This window comes from Schistocerca piceifrons, chromosome 6 (assembly GCF_021461385.2).
Source record: "Schistocerca piceifrons isolate TAMUIC-IGC-003096 chromosome 6, iqSchPice1.1, whole genome shotgun sequence".
Lineage (NCBI taxonomy): Eukaryota > Metazoa > Arthropoda > Insecta > Orthoptera > Acrididae > Schistocerca > Schistocerca piceifrons.
In genome coordinates, this window is record NC_060143.1 from 272,590,166 (window position 1) to 272,604,800 (window position 14,635).

Here is a 14,635-nt window from a genome sequence, read left to right on the forward strand (position 1 = left end):
CTATCTAGTACAAGTGGAAATCGTGTAAACAACAGTGTTCTGTGCAGTAGTGCTATTTTTTTCTCTGTGCTCCGCCAATATCTTCCAGAAAATGATAAACAGAAGAGTGAACAGCAGTGCGTCCAGCAGCGGGGAATCCGCAGGTGCGGCGGGTCTGCTCTTGGCGGAAGGTGCGGCCGCGGCTCCCAGTATAGCGGAGCTGGTCCGCTCTGAGGTAAACGCTGTGCTTCGCGATAAAAACAACCTCGATCTGATAGCAGGCACTATATCAGATACTGTAACGGCAGCAGTATTGGCCAAAATGCGTGAAACTGTTGAGGCCAATACTGCCGAAATTACAGCACTAAAAAAGTTGGTGTCTGAATACGAGAAAAAGACACGAAAGTTAGAAGTGAAACTATCTGCCGCAACAGATGAGCTAGAACAGTACCAAAGGCGAAATAGTCTACGACTGTTTGGAGTAGCAGAAAGTAAGGAAGAAGACACAGACAACCTGCTTATAGAGGTTGCGCGTGAAAAATTAGGTGTTGAAGTGACCAAGGCAGACATTGACAGGAGCCATCAGGTGGGACAAAAACTACCAGGTGCTACCAAACCCCGTCCAATAATGATTAAATTTCTCTCGTACCGGAAAAGGGCAGAGATCTTTACCCAGAAGAAGAAGTTAGCAAGGACAGGGCTTACAATAAGGGATATCTGACACACGAACGGCTAAAGATTTTAAACAGTGCCATATCCCATTTCGGTCTTCAGAATGTGTGGACTCAGGATGGCAGAGTAATCATTAAGACAGCAGCTGGAAAGAAGACAGTCACAAACATGACAGAACTGAATAGTATTAAGTGAAGCTACTCGAGCCAAAAGTGCAAACTTAACACCATTTGCAAATTGTAACAGCCCTATACTCAGATATAGTCTTGTAACTGTATTAACTTTTCAATTATACCCATATTTGTACCTTCAACTATTTGTTTTTGTAACTGTATTAACTTTTCACTACTTTTTGTGTCTGTAGCTCTAACCATTACTTAATTTTAGTTACTGCTAATACGTTTTTCATTTTCTCAGTTTATTCTCTTCCATTCTGTAATAGTTCTATTGCAATTATTAGTCTCTCCTTTAGTTCATTAATCACCCATCTCTTCGGTTTAAATTGTTCATAACAAAAATCACCATCAGTATCACTTTAGCAAATTTCAATCTAATTGTAGCTTCCTACGATAATCACTACCAGTATCACTTTAGTAAATTTCAATTTAATTCAAGCTTCCTACGATAATCTATTAATTATTAAGCTTACTTCTCTCTGCTGGTAGCATTGGCCTCTTAAATCACTCCCCTTTCCCTTATTTCCACCCTAACCTGTTTCAAATACGCTAATTACATTTCTCCTCTTACGACATAGGATACACAGTGACACACAGCCGTCACTATTATTGGTCATATTCTCCTTGCACCGAATACCACTAATCCATTTTCTATACTCCCGCAACCTCAGGAAATCTCTTGCAGTCGCCTTTCTTTCGGCACTCGCGGAGTCACAAACAGGGCGCGCAAAATCTCGGACACCCCTGTGTTATGTCACTTGGCGGAAGCACCGGCCAGTGCCCCTCGCGGCAGGTAGTGCCTAACAAAGGGACAAACCAGTCTGCCACCCTACTCCAGGCTGCTCAGCGGAACGCGTCAGAGCTTTTAGCAGCTCACTGCAACATCCAGTCTTTACCTGCACAATACGAAGAACTTAGCCTCCTCTCCAACTAAACTACCACGTAATCCTCTTATCCGAAACGTGGTTGAAACCACACATATCCTCTGCATCTATTCATCTCCCAGAGTACACATTTCTTAGGGCAGACAGATCAAAAAAGCGAGGTGGCGGGGTCGGCGCGTATATACGAAGAGATCTCAAAGCGAAAGTCTTATGTACGTCAAATCCTGCTGAAGAAAAAGAGGCTGAATTCATGTTCATTGAAATAAATATACAAAGTCGGAAATTCTTGACTGGCGTCGTGTACAAGCCGCCAAAAATAAACTCAATGAGTTCCTTCCAGTCGGAATTACATTCACTCCAGTGTCAATACGAACATGTCATCGTAATGGGTGACTTGAACGTAGACCTGCTAAGAGACACTCCCTCCGCAATAAGCCTAAGAAGATTGTTTAGTTGCAATAGCATGAACATTCTTCCATTACAACCTACACACCATGCGGCGCACAGTCATACTCTTATAGACGTAATCGCAACGAAACAGACTGACAAAGTAAGAGATGTTGGTCAAACATCGGCCCCTGGCCTCTCAGCACATGATGTAATATTCCTGCCCTACTCTGTGCAGCCCCCAAGGATCAAATCGCGTTACATAACTTGTAGGAACATGTAACGTATTGACCTTGACGCTCTAACAGTCGATTGCTCAGAAATCTCATGGCATCAAATAATCAGAGAACCTACAATCGACGGCAAAATTAATGAACTTGGTGATAAACTCATGCCCTCTATGACAAACATGCACCTGTGCGCACAATCCGTGTAAGAAAGTCTCCTGCTCCATGGCTGACAGCTGAATTACGTCAAACTATGACTAATAGGGATGCTGCCCACAGGCGTTTCAAGGCAGATCCGAAACCCGAGCGTTTCGAAGAATACGGAAAGCTACGGAACAGAGTGAAACAATGCATTCGCAATGCTAAAATCAGGCACGCTCGCTCCCTTGTATGCAGCGATCTGACGCCCACGACTCTATGGAAGAATCTCCGTAGCTTGGGGGTCGGAAAGGCAAAATCGGAAACTACTTTTCATGTGTCAGCTAACGAATTAAATGAATTCTTCTCTGCACCTCTGAATACCAGCACGGCTGATAATTACCGTCCACAAGAATCCCCAAACAGGATAACTAACAACGATAGCTTCCATCTAAAACATGTAACAACAAATACGGCGAGAAAAGCAATAATGAAAATCTCTTCTGATGCAGTAGGCAACGACAGTATCGGTATAACCATGATTAAGAATGTTGCTGATATCTTGGTACCTGTCTTAACTGACATATTTAATTTTTCCCTCGTGAACGGAATATACCCCACTGCATGGAAAAGAAGCATAATTCGACCCATCCCTAAGATCGAAAACCCGCAACTGCCTAGTGATTACCGACCAATTAGCATACTGCCTGTTGTTTCCAAAGCACTCGAATATATTGTTCATGACCAAATCACTGAACACTTGCATGAATTCAGCCTATATGACAAATTTCAATCCGGTTTCCGTAAACATCACAGCACAAACACTGCTCTAATTAAAGTAACAGACGACCTGAAATGTGCCTTCGGCAATCGAAAGGCAACAATATTGACGCTACTGGACTTCAGCAAAGCTTTTGACACTGTTAACTTTGACATGTTGTTGTTGTGGTCTTCAGTCCTGAGACTGGTTTGATGCAGCTCTCCATGCTACTCTATCCTGTGCAAGCTTCTTCATCTCCCAGTACCTACTGCAACCTACATCCTTCTGAATCTGCTTAGTGTATTCATCTCTTGGTCTCCCTCTACGATTTTTACCCTCCACACTGCCCTCCAATGCTAAATTTGTGATCCCTTGATGCCTCAAAACATGTCCTACCAACCGATCCCTTCTTCTAGTCAAGTTGTGCCACAAACTTCTCTTCTCCCCAATCCTATTCAATACCTCCTCATTAGTTACGTGATCTACCCATCTAATCTTCAGCATTCTTCTGTAGCACCACATTTCGAAAGCTTCTATTCTCTTCTTGTCCAAACTGGTTATCGTCCATGTTTCACTTCCATACATGGCTACACTCCATACAAATACTTTCAGAAACGACTTCCGGACACTTAAATCTATAATCGATGTTAACAAATTTCTCTTCTTCAGAAACGATTTCCTTGCCATTGCCAGTCTACATTTTATATCCTCTCTACTTCGACCATCATCAGTTATTTTGCTCCCCAAATAGCAAAACTCCTTTACTACTTTAAGTGTCTCATTTCCTAATCTAATCCCCTCAGCATCACCCGATTTAATTTGACTACATTCCATTATCCTGGTTTTGCTTTTGTTGATGTTCATCTTATATCCTCGTTTCAAGACACTGTCCATTCCGTTCAACTGCTCTTCCAAGTCCTTTGCTGTCTCTAACAGAATTACAATGACATCGGCGAACCTCAAAGTTTTTATTTCTTCTCCATGGATTTTAATACCTACTCCGAATTTTTCTTTTGTTTCCTTTACTGCTTGCTCAATATACAGATTGAATAACATCGGGGAGAGGCTACAACCCTGTCTCACTCCTTTCCCAACCACTGCTTCCCTTTCATGCCCCTCGACTCTTATAACTGCCATCTGGTTTCTGTACAAATTGTAAATAGCCTTTCGCTCCCTGTATTTTACCCCTGCCACGTTCAGAATTTGAAAGAGAGTATTCCAGTTAACGTTGTCAAAAGCTTTCTCTAAGTCTACAAATGCTAGAAACGTAGGTTTGCCTTTTCTTAATCTTTCTTCTAAGATAAGTCGTAAGGTTAGTATTGCCTCACGTGTTCCAACATTTCTACGGAATCCAAACTGATCTTCCCCGACGTCCGCTTCTACCAGTTTTTCCATTCGTCTGTAAAGAATTCGCGTTAGTATTTTGCAGCTGTGACTTATTAAACTGATAGTTTGGTAATTTTCACATCTGTCAACACCATCTTTCTTTGGGATTGGAATTATTATATTCTTCTTGAAGTCTGTGTGTATTTCGCCTGTCTCATACATCTTGCTCACCAGATGGTAGAGTTTTGTCGTGGATGGCTCTCCCAAGGCCATCAGTAGTTCTAATGGAATGTTGTCTACTCCCGGGGCCTTGTTTCGACTCAGGTCTTTCAGTGCTCTGTCAAACTCTTCACGCAATATCTTATCTCCCATTTCATCTTCATCTACATCCTCTTCCATTTCCATAATATTGTCCTCAAGTACATCGCCCTTGTATAAACCCTCTATATACTCCTTCCACCTTTCTGCCTTCCCTTCTTTGCTTAGAACTGGGTTGCCATCTGAGCTCTTCATATTCATACAAGTGGTTCTCTTCTCTCCAAAGGTCTCTTTAATTTTCCTGTAGGCAGTATCTATCTTACCCCTAGTGAGACAAGCCTCTACATCCTTACATTTGTCCTCTAGCCATCCCTGCTTAGCCATTTTGCACTTCCTGTCAATTTCATTTTTGAGACGTTTGTATTCCTTTTTGCCTGCTTCATTTACTGCATTTTTGTATTTTCTCCTTTCATCAAATAAATTCAATATTTCTTCTGTTACCCAAGGATTTCTACTAGCCCTCGCCTTTTTACCTACTTGATCCTCTGCTGCCTTCGCTACTTCGTCCCTCAAAGCTACCCATTCTTCTTCTACTGTATTTCTTTCCCCCATTCCTGTCAATTGTTCCCTTATGCTCTCCCTGAAACTCTGTACAACCTCTGGTTCTTTCAGTTTATCCAGGTCCCATCTCCTTAAATTCCCGCCTTTTTGCAGTTTCTTCAGTTTCAATCTGCAGTTCATAACCAATAGATTGTGGTCAGAATCCACATCTGCCCCTGGAAATGTCTTACAATTTAAAACCTGGTTCCTAAATCTCTGTCTTATCATTATGTAATCTATTTGATACCTTTTAGTATCTCCAGGTTTCTTCCAGGTATACAACCTTCATTCATGATTCTTGAACCAAGTGTTAGCTATGATTAAGCTATGCTCTGTGCAAAATTCTACAAGGCGGCTTCCTCTTTCATTTCCTCCCCCCAATCCATATTCACCTACAATGTTTCCTTCTCTCCCTTTTCCTACTCTTGAATTCCAGTCACCCATGACTATTAAATTTTCGTCTCCCTTCACTACCTGAATAATTTCTTTTATCTCGTCATACATCTCATCAATTTCTTCATCATCTTATAATGAATTCTACTCTGTAAATGATGAAAGTCTATATGAATGCAGCTTGCCGCTAACTTGGTATAATGTTTTGTCTGTACAGAAGTGTATCTGTCGCCTTTATCGCTCTTCCACCCTCACACATAAATCGGTACAATAAAGTCAGGGCTTCGTGTTTTCTTATTAGGCTGATCCGTGAAAAGACAGACAAACAATTATGCTAATGGAGGATTCTGAGTAATTTCTCGAATTTCATTCGCTCTCTCTCTCTCTCTCTCTCTCTCTGTCCTTTATCTGTGTACAGTTTAACTATATTATTTACGTGAAATCAGCCTAGTAGAATCTCGGGTGGAGCCCTTCGTCTTAATATTCAGCGGCTGGCTTGCTGGAAAAGATCTTTACCTTTGTTATTATTATTAAGCGCTGCATTCAGTTGGGAAAATCGATCGTTTGAACAATTCGTTCAGTTTACGACAGATCTAAAATTTCAGATGTGGACGACGCCTTTTTGGACGATTTCAAAAAACTCAGAGATTGCAGGCTCTCTTCGTCACAGCTGAAACTTCCCAATTAATTACAGGGCCCAGACAATCATCAAGGGTTCAGACAGAGAACTCATTCGTCATTCACTCTAGAATAAAATGGTCACAAACCTTATTCCTGAGGAAAATTGTATATTGAATCCATTTCCGTACATGTTCCGTTTTCTGTTGGTTCCAAGTCTCATGTAATTTTCTTTTACAGGTTTTTTTTTCTCTTTTTATCTATCACGCTAGCGGCACAAACTTTCCTAGCTCGCTTTAGCGCGAAGAAGAGTAAATAAATCTCCTTTAGCAATCCGACAATCTTCCAATCGATACTTCCGAAGCTGTTCCTCTCTCCCACTATAATAACCATGGAGCATACATTTCTGTACCTCTGTTGTTCCAAAGAATAAACGTACTAGAAAAACACTTTGGCGTCGACGAGCTGTCGGCGCATATATTACTAGAAAATCTGATCAGATACTTTTCAAACGTAAATAAATGTGGATGATTTGATTGACCATTATTAATTATTACGTGGTAGAGGGTAATTTTCCGTGGGGAGATTACAATGCCCCTCGCAGCGAGCGAAGTTTGTGAGCTCAATTTTGATTCACCGAACACACTTCGCGAGCTATCTATTAGCGTGGATAACCCGGAAGTGATGATTGTCAGTCCTCCGACTGAAAAAGAATATTATATTTGAGACAGACGAAGAAAAGAAATGTTGAAGACAGAAGAAATGAAGAGACCGGTACCGCGGCTGTATTGCTTTTACGTGCATCTAGGTGTTATATTTGCTGTGCACAACCAAGGAAGATGATCTTTCATGAACTGAAGTCAGGGTCTACCCATTCGGGAACTTTCTTAAGCAGGGAAACCTTGGAAAACCTCTTAAGCCTAGACCCCCAGCCTACGGTACTTAGAAGATAGGAAAGCCTATAGAAGAACAAAAATAATTTTGAAATTCATCTCTAAAGGAAAGACAGGGATCAATTTGTATCACGATTTGGAGAAGAGTGGTTTGTGACTCTAGCAAAAAAAAAACGTTTTACAATAAATAACGTGAATTCTCGTTTTACAATCTTGCTCCTGGTACAGTATCTTGCGGTGCTAAACTCCCCCGGGTCTTGCATGTCCCCGACGTCCACATTTGTAGTCGGTCTTCTACGCGGCCCCCTCTGTAGTTGATCTTCTATGCGGCCCACAATGGGAAGAGTAGAAGGAACAGGGATACTCGAATTCACATGCAACATTCATTCCAAAAGAATTAGTAATGACCAAAAGGGAAAACTCTTCCTGTAAGAGAACTGATTAGGTTGCACCGTCCAAGATTCTCCTTTTTGAAAGCAAAATCCTTATGGCTTCATGGATCCTTTTTGTTACGACGTACTTCAAGGAATTCAACCATTAACTAATGATGTTGCCAAAAGCATCATCCGATTTACTCCCTTTTGAATACTCGTTTTAACTTTGCCTCCCCACTTGTGCTTATAAGTCCAAAAGTTCTAACACATTTTCTATCACTGATTTGTTCTTCGTAATTTAAAGGATTCATGTAACTTACTATAGATTTTGGATTCAAATCATCGAATAATGGAAAGTGTAGTTCATTTTATACCAAGACATCATCCATATTTCCTTGATAAGTCTTATAATTTAGCTATACTCAAAAAAACCTTTTATTCTAAATACATATATTTCTTCGCTTGAGTGCTGAAATGTAAAAGTTATTAGCATTGAGGAATGCGGATTCACTTCTTTCATTTACTCTCTGATTCATACGGCGTTCATCCATGCTCATATATGGAAATGGATTTTCCAAACAAAATTCCCAAACGAACACGAACCATTAAACAACCACTAATTCTATGAATATTACTTTCTTTAATCATTCATTAATAAATTAAAAACTCTTAACTTCTAATTATAGCACCTATTCCTTTTAAAGTTCAACATGAATCAGTTTATCCTCGCGTTTGGTGCGAGTCCCTTACAAAGCATATCTGTATCGTCTATATCGATTTTAACTCTCGCGCCGACGTCAACTGTTTCGCGCGGGAAATTATCTCTGCGGCGTTAACCGTCACTCACAATTCACTGCCACAACACATCCCTTCACACGTTTACACATCTAAGCGTTCACATGAGATTATATATGAATATTCACTCGGAACCTCTTTTGATTATTCAGCGTCATTTACGGGAAACATTTCATTCTTCTTGACGGTCAGTTAGATCCTTAATCATTCTTGATGACATTAGCAATGCTAAAGTTCTATGTTCACCCAAACCACAGGTGAAGCCTATCTCCACTATCTTCTTTACAACACTTGATATTAATATTTAGTCACTATTTCTATACTCTATGTCACTGATTAACTATTTCAATTTAAAGGTTTCTATCACTACACACACAGTTTATTGTTATGTTTTTTACGAGCGTTCATTTTGCTTTTGGCACGACCAACAATGGGGAGCAGTATGGGCTTGTAGAGGGTTCGATCAAACCCCATTTCAACATGCGATCTACTTCTTTTTGAACTTGAGCCTTTAACCTCCAGGGAACAGGATAGAAAGTTCTACAATACGTTTCGTGCGGCTTAACGTAGAGATGGCATATGTATCCCTTAATAACTCCTGGCTTTTCATCAAACACGTTTTCATACGCTAATAATAATTCTTTGAGCTGCTTCTTCTGCTCTTCAGTAATACAGTCGGATTCATTTAACTTCTCATACACTAATTGACCGAAGTCTCCTTTGACTTGGAACTCATTATTTACGTGCTGTTTAGACTTTTGTGCAGTCCTGATTACTTGCACACTGATCCCACTATTATATTTCCTGGTAAGGCTTTCCTTTTTCAACAAGTCCAACCCAATTTCTTGTTTATTTACAGTTAACCAAATTTTTCCTGTTTTAAAATCTATTCTGCATCCGTATTGACGTAGGCTGTCGACTCCGATAATGCAGTCTACCACCAAATTTTTCTCAACAAGGAATGTGCTTAATATTGCTACATTTCCGACTTCTACACTAAGTAGTGACTGCACTTTTACATTAGCCGATCTAGCCCCAACGGCGCCTATTATTCTACAATTTTGAACTGGAAAAATTGGTACTCGTCTTATATTTCTGATCTTGTTGAATAGAGCCTCCGAAATAACATTCGTGGTTGCAGCTGTGTCCAAAACCGCCACTATAGGTACAGTCTCCAAAATGACTTGCACTTCGGCTACTGCCACCTGTTCCTTATCCTCATCTTGGAGTTCTAAGTCCTCGGTCAATTCATCTGCCAGTAATCGTCCATCATTATACGTTAGCATGGGTACACATATCCTGTTGCCCCTCAACCAATTGTTGACCGCTCCTCCGGGGCACGAGTGGGTCCTTACAAGTTTGTTGGATTTTGATTCGTCTGGTGGTTGACATCGTCCGTCACTTCGGTAATTATCGGTTGATTCGTAGATGTCCGTCCCCACTGATGTTGGTTATTTGAGTTTATTCCCCCCAGTTGATTCCACTTTCTATTACCGTTGTTTTTCCAGGCTTGCGGTCTGAAATTCCTTTCGTTTCCCCATACGGGATTGTATCTTTTCCCATTCCTGTTGTTCCTTGGATAGCCCCTCGCAAGACTATTGCCGGTATTATTATTGAGATTTTGAGGGGTTTCTCCACTATTTATCGATCTCTGTGCGTTCCCTTGCCTACCATTTGGCGGAGGTTCTATCTCCCTATATTGGAATCTGTTGTTACGGGCTTTCTGGTTGTTCTCTTCTATAATGTCTATATGATCTAACGTCGTGAGGAACGACTCCAGGTCTTTATCGTTGCCGTAAATTAATTGATTCCGGATGTTAGTTGGTAATCTTGCCTTAAGTATGTTTATTATGTCTGGCAAAGGCATAGGTCTGTCCCAATATCTAGTTTTATTTATATATTTTTCAAAATACTTCCTAAGGCTTCCTTTTGAAAAAGAGAATGGCTCTGGGTAGAGCACCTCCTGCCTTAGGCGTTCCTGTACCCCTTCTGACCAGAATTTTGCTAAAAACGCTTTCTCAAAATCTTCATAAGTCGAGCAAACAGAAGTCATGTCCGAGGCCCAGATCGCCGCCGAACCTTGTATATACCCAGTCACGAAACTGATTTTCTGCCACTCCGACCAATTTCTGGGTAGTACTCCTCTAAAACTTCGAATAAAAACAATCGGATGGACCTCCCTTTTGTCAGTGTTAAAAATCTGGAATTGCCGATGCTTTATCATTTTTTCTTCGGCATGGCAAAGGCTTTCGTAACCTCCGTCAGATAAAACTTCACGCGAACAACTAGCTCGTGGCAATTTAATATCCGAGTTACTCACACAAGTCGGTATTGTGTGCGAATGTGCAGTAACTGGCTCTATCGTCGCTGCCGACTTCTGCTGCTGGCCTGTATTCATTTGTTCTGAGCCTTGTTGTGAAACGCGTATCGACTCTGCTATCGTTTGTTTCCAATGCTCGAAATCAGCCCCTAACTGCTGTCGCACTTCCTCAAGTCCTTTCGCAAACAAATTCTCTTCCTGTTTGCCACATAGACTCTGGAATGCTGCTTTAACATTTTGCTCAACGTCATCACACAATAGCCTTTTGTTTTCTAATGTGATTTCGGATAATTTACCCGTTAATACATTAATCTGGTGATCTATAACGTCTTGACGTTCTGTCAGATGTTCCACACTTTCCTTTAGGTTCGTCTGCGTACGTGCCAATTCAGAAAGTTGCGCAATTGGACATGACATGGCATCTTGCTTTTGTACTAATTGCGGAACCATTTCCACCTGTTCCCGTACGGTATCTATCTTAATAGCCACATACTCCTTCATTTCTACACGTGCGCGTTGAGTAGATTCCTCACATTGAGCTTTAACCAATTCTAATTGTGCAGTTAATTTTCGTTCCGTCTCTTCGGCCTGATCTTTAAGTTCCTTTGTCTTCGCCTCTATCCGCTGCTCTAATTCGGAAAAACTGTCATGTAACTGCTGCTTAATCTCAGCTTTCAGATTTTCCTGCCCCTCCGTAACTGAGGCTAATTTCGCGTTCAAATCATTTTGGCCTTCATTAACTGAGGCTAACTTCGAATTCAATTCATTTTGCCCCTCGGTAACTGAGGCTAACTTCGCATTAATGTCAATTTTCAGATTTTCTTGCCCTTCAGTAACTGAGGCTAGTTTCGCGTTAATGTCGGTTTTCATATTATTCATGCTCTCGGTTATCATTTGTATCTGTCTCATGATAATTACTAATGGATCTAATCCATGTTGCATACCTGCTGTTACATCCCCAGCCGTGTCTACAGGGCGTTCTATTGCGCTATCTGTAGCGATCGGTTCTACAACACTTCTTACTACATCATTATCATCAGTGCTAACAGCTGAAGGCTGTTGCGTGTTGCTCTGCTCTGCTTGACTCATCTTAAACATTGCCCTAGTTAAAACCATATAAATGTTCTACAGTCAATATGGATATATATCTCCCTTCACACAAGAATACTTCTGTGGCTACTTTCTTATAGTACTTATACAGGTAAATGCAACTAGGGCAGGTCAATAAAACTACGTCTGGCATGAACACAATTAGTAAATGTTCAAATCTACGTCTACTTCCTCAAGACTAGCAAGCTTTAATACACAATTATAGAACTGGCCTATTTTCTGTGCCCAGCGTGCTGGTTTTATTTGTTTATCCACTTTATATGACTGCGAGTATTTCTTCTCTTTTCCAAGTTAAGTTGTCTCGTCGTAGTTCACATGAAACAGAGAACAAAATTATTTTAACAACGTCCAAAAACGTGTCCTGTCACGGATTGGCCATTATAATGAATTCTACTCTGTAAATGATGAAAGTCTATATGAATGCAGCTTGCCGCTAACTTGGTGTAATGTTTTGTCTGTACAGAAGTGTATCTGTCGCCCTTATCGCTCTTCCACCCTCACACATAAATCGGTACAATAAAGTCAGGGCTTCGTGTTTTCTTATTAGGCTGATCCGTGAAAAGACAGACAAACAATTATGCTAATGGAGGATTCTGAGTAATTTCTCGAATTTCATTCGCTCTCTCTCTCTCTCTCTCTCTCTCTCTCTCTCTCTCTCTCTCTCTCTGTCCTTTATCTGTGTACAGTTTAACTATATTATTTACGTGAAATCAGCGTAGTAGAATCTCGGGTGGAGCCCTTCGTCTTAATATTCAGCGGCTGGCTTGCTGGAAAAGATCTTTACCTTTGTTATTATTATTAAGCGCTGCATTCAGTTGGGAAAATCGATCGTTTGAACAATTCGTTCAGTTTACGACAGATCTAAAATTTCAGATGTGGACGAAGCCTTTTTGGACGATTTCAAAAAACTCAGAGATGGCAGGCTCTCTTCGTCACAGCTGAAACTTCCCAATTAATTACAGGGCCCAGACAATCATCAAGGGTTCAGACAGAGAACTCATTCGTCATTCACTCTAGAATAAAATGGTCACAAACCTTATTCCTGAGGAAAATTGTATATTGAATCCATTTCCGTACATGTTCCGTTTTCTGTTGGTTCCAAGTCTCATGTAATTTTCTTTTACAGGTTTTTTTTTCTCTTTTTATCTATCACGCTAGCGGCACAAACTTTACTAGCTCGCTTTAGCGTGAAGAAGAGTAAATAAATCTCCTTTAGCAATCCGACAATCTTCCAACCGATACTTCCGAAGCTGTTCCTCTCTCCCACTATAATAACCATGGAGCATACATTTCTGTACCTCTGTTGTTCCAAAGAATAAACGTACTAGAAAAATACTTTGGCGTCGACGAGCTGTCGGCGCATATATTACTAGAAAATCTGATCAGATACTTTTCAAACGTAAATAAATGTGGATGATTTGATTGACCATTATTAATTATTGCGTGGTAGAGGGTAATTTTCCGTGGGGAGATTACAATCTGCAGAGCTAGTTGGCATATAAACTTGTACTACTGTAGTAGGCATGGGCTTTGTGTCTATCTTGGCCACAATAATGCGTTCACTATGCTGTTCGTAGTAGCTAACCCGCACTCCTATTTTTTTTATTCATTATTAAACCTACTCCTGCATTACCCCTATTTGATTTTGTATTTATAACCCTGTAATCACCTGACCAAAAGTCTTGTTGCTCCTGCCACCGAACTTCACTAATTCCCACTATATCTAACTTTAACCTATCCATTTCCCTTTTTAAATTTTCTAACCTACCTGCCCGATTAAGGGATCTGACATTCCACGCTCCGATCCGTAGAATGCCAGTTTTTTTCTCCTGATAACGACGTCCTCTTGAGTAGTCCCCGCCCGGAGATCCGAATGGGGGACTATTTTACCTCCGGAATATTTTACCCAAGAGGACGCCATCATCATTTAATCATACAGTAAAACTGCATGTCCTCGGGAAAAATTACGGCTGTAGTTTCCCCATGCTTTCAGCCGTTCGCAGTACCAGCACAGCAAGGCCATTTTGGTTAATGTTACAAGGCCAGATCAGTCAATCATCCAGACTGATAGTCCCTGCAACTACTGAAAAGGCTGCTGCCTCTCTTCAGGAACCACATGTTTGTCTGGCCTCTCAACAGATACCCCTCCATTGTGGTTGCACCTACGGTACGGCCATCTGTATCGCTGAGGCACGCAAGCCTCCCCACCAACGGCAAGGTCCATGGTTCATGGGGGGAACTTTGACATATTGCTCAGAAAAATGCAACAGCTTAATTTCTCTGATAGTGCAATGAGATGGTTTGAAAGGTACTTAAAAGACAGACAGCAATGTGTTGTCTGCGTAAATGAAAAATCTTCCTGGAAACATGTTTCCTCGGGAGTGCCACAAGGATCAGTCTTAGGACCACTTTTGTTTTCTTTATATGTCAACGATATTTCGTCGGTTCTGTGCTCCTGTAAATATCATTTCTATGCCGACGACCTCCAGCTCTACCTAAGCGTCAGACCTGAAGACGTAAACACTGCAATCGCTCAGATGAATGATGATCTGTCTTTGGTAGTGACATGGGCGAAAAGCCTGGGGCTTAAACTAAATGCAAAAAAGACGCAAGTAATCTTAATAGCCCATCAGAAATTAATAAGTTCAGATTTCCGCGAACGGCTACCTCCTATTCTGCTCGACGGTACTCCAATACCATATCAGAAAACAGTGAAGAACTTGGG